The following is a 2,879-nucleotide window of genomic DNA, read 5'->3' as shown; positions in this document are numbered from 1 at the left end:
CTTGCAGCTCTGCAGAAAAACATGCTTGGGGTAAATTAAAAATGGCATTACTGCATAGTTTGTCCAGCAGAGTGCACCTCAACTCCATTGTTTACAAAACTCTCTGTCTGCAGCACATGTAGCAGAGTACACAGCGGAGCAGATTGTGGTGCGGAGTCAAGTAGTGTAAGCTTTATGGTAAGCTCCCACCTACTAATGTGCTTGATGTATATATGTAAGGAACATCAGCTGATATATCAATACTGGAACTTTTTACTTGCGAAATCAGCCCCAGAAACCCAGTATCATTTGGCTTCCACTACAACAGTGTCAGACAGATGAAGTTAAATCTGTGACACTCAGCGACAGACAGACAAACAGGCGTCTCTAGTCTAACTAACAAGAGTCAGTATTCTAATCAAATTACAGCAAAGTGGTTGAGACAGACATTTGATCTGACCGCAAACTCAAATGCCCCCGACTCGTTCGTTCACTCACTCTCACACACACAGATAGAATGACACATATATGGTATCAGGCAAGTCAAACAAGGTAAAGTAGGGGCTTTATCATGACCTATCAGTGTTTTAGCCAAAACAACACTTTTGCTCTTTTTTCTTCAAGGCCTTGAACCAAAACCTGCAACATTTAAGCATCTTTAAAATTACTTCACACTTACAAGTTTAAGTTTCGAGTGGCAAAGCGTGCAGGCAAAGTTGCATGACTCAAAGCTTTATGAGTTATTTTCAAGTGTACAGTGGGTGGGGATTGGGTGTGAGGGCTCTGGTGAAGTTGAGGTCACAATGAGGGTAATCATAGTCTGGTTAAATGAAAGCTGTTACATGTTTGTCTGCTTGGGCAGCAATGACTCTCCAGGGGTTCAGGCTTTACTTCCTGGAAATTGTACTTGTCGCTATGCAGTGTACACCATGGTATGCTCCCGCCTGACAGCTGCAGCTATATGCATTAGTGATCTATTTATCTAATTTTTTCATTATCAAGCTTTTCCTATTGTTGATACAAATTTAGCTGAGCTGACACCATAAAAATAACTTTAACCTTCCATTTGAGGGTATGGAGAGTTAGAAGTGAAAGTTGAAGAAGCTAATTTGAGGCGAGAAAGGCACTACGTTGGCTGTCACAACAGTTAGCGTTGTAAAAAAAGTGAATATTCTAACTTTGTCTAGATGAATGGCTCACTGTGGCTCTCGTAAATTACACTTGGCTCTGCAGAGGGAAATGTATCCGCACTGAATGACACACATGCACCGTGGCTCAATCCTGGTGCTGCAAATTCTTCTGCCTCGTTCTCGCGCCACACTAGACTTGGTTTAATGGCTTGCTTAAGGGCACCTGGACTGTGGTTACATGCATTGTGGTTATGGGAGCTTAAGGAGCGTTTCTCTGACAGCATCTGGCCAGATTTTTCCTAAACATACCATGGAACAAAACAAGAGATCTGCCACTCATTTTAAAACCAGACTGCTCTCTGACAAAACTCACTCTCTCTCTCTTAGCAGCAGACAGTTTACATTGCAGGCAGATATCAGGGACTCCACTCCTGAAAATTAACACCCGTAATCTGCTTCAACACACAAACACACACACACCATTCTGCAGACTGGCAGCACAACAGGGAAATTACCACCCTGCACCAGACAAGTGCTAAAATAAATGTCTTGCAGTAGGTTTGTCTGCTGTACCAGCCTCTCTGGCAGAAAACCAAACCACAGGTTGGAGGTCCTGCTATAAAAAAACAAACCACTGGTGGTTGTTGTTTAAGCTGTGTAGCTTTGACAAACACTCTTATGTCCACCTGTAGGCAGCGAGCAATACCTAATGTATGCAAGGACATGAAGAGAGCTACATTTATAACTCTTACTAGGAAGGAAATGTTACTGTAGGAGACTTTATCATTCTATAGGGAGTTAAAACGGAGGAATTGTTTATTTTAAAGCAATAAAAGGCGGTTCTTCTAAGGGAATAGCTTAGTTTTGCTAACTGACAACATGACAGTGCCTCTTTCCCAAGTTTGTCAGAGTAAATTCCATTTCATACTCACTTTTCGGCCGTCTCCTTCGTCTCCCTTTCAATGCAAGCGTTCCGTGAGTGAACAAAGGCAGAAATAAGTGCGGTGTGTCGGTGTTTTCAGGTGGTGAATCCTCCTCCTCCTCTCACCTCCGTCACCGGCTCCTTCCTCCGCGGCGGTAACAGCGATCCCGATATCTGCGCGTGAGCTGCTGCTGCGAGCTGTCAGAGTCTGCGCGAGACAGAGAGAGAGAGAGAGAGAGAGAGAGAGAGAGAGAGAGAGAGGAGGTTTATCATGTGTTTGTGTGAAGTGTTAAAGTACACATCACACTAGAAAAGATAGATTATCTTCAGGGACATATGACGGATGGTGCCAGTGCTGGAAAGTAATCAGAATGAGAATTGCTTTATTGATCCCAGAGGGGAAACTGCTTAAGTTACAGCTGCTCCATTCAAGTCAAACATATAGAGAAACATAAGTACAACATTTGAACTAAAATATGAATATGAGTAGAAAAAAAACACGCCCTGAAATATAAACATCAGTAGACAGTATAACTGCAAAATGTGCATTTCCCAACAAACAAGTGTAATAAGTGGTAATAAATAGCATGTTATTGCACATGATATTGCACCAAGTTATTGCGCATTATTGGGGTGAAGTGAACTGAGGTATTAGTTAACTGCTTCCATTTAACAACATAATGAATCCAGTCCACTGACTCAGACAGTCTGACCCTCAGAGTGAGGAGTCAAACAGTCTGATGGCCAATGAGTTCCTGTGGCGCTCTGTGGAGCATCTTGGTGGGATGAGACTATGACTGGGCACATTTATGAGATGCATTTTAAATAATCCCACATCGTGCCTCTTT

General features: G+C 42.7%; 1 protein-coding gene across 2 annotated transcripts in view; it reads right to left on the bottom strand.

Annotated features, from left to right (window-relative positions):
• Positions 1-2,177, bottom strand: part of LOC103373634 (proline-rich protein 5-like) — a 20,740-nt gene extending 18,563 nt beyond the window's left edge. For both annotated transcript variants that reach the window (XM_008303559.1, XM_008303560.1), the window contains exon 1: positions 2,042-2,177. The gene's annotated coding sequence lies outside the window, so the exon portion shown is untranslated. The remainder of the gene's footprint in view (positions 1-2,041) is intronic.
• Between the last annotated feature and the right edge of the window lie 702 nt (positions 2,178-2,879).

The sequence above is a fragment of the Stegastes partitus genome, unplaced genomic scaffold, assembly GCF_000690725.1.
Source record: "Stegastes partitus isolate 25-593 unplaced genomic scaffold, Stegastes_partitus-1.0.2 Scaffold2035, whole genome shotgun sequence".
NCBI classification, from domain to species: Eukaryota; Metazoa; Chordata; class Actinopteri; family Pomacentridae; genus Stegastes; species Stegastes partitus.
This window is presented reverse-complemented; position numbering and strand designations above follow the sequence as displayed.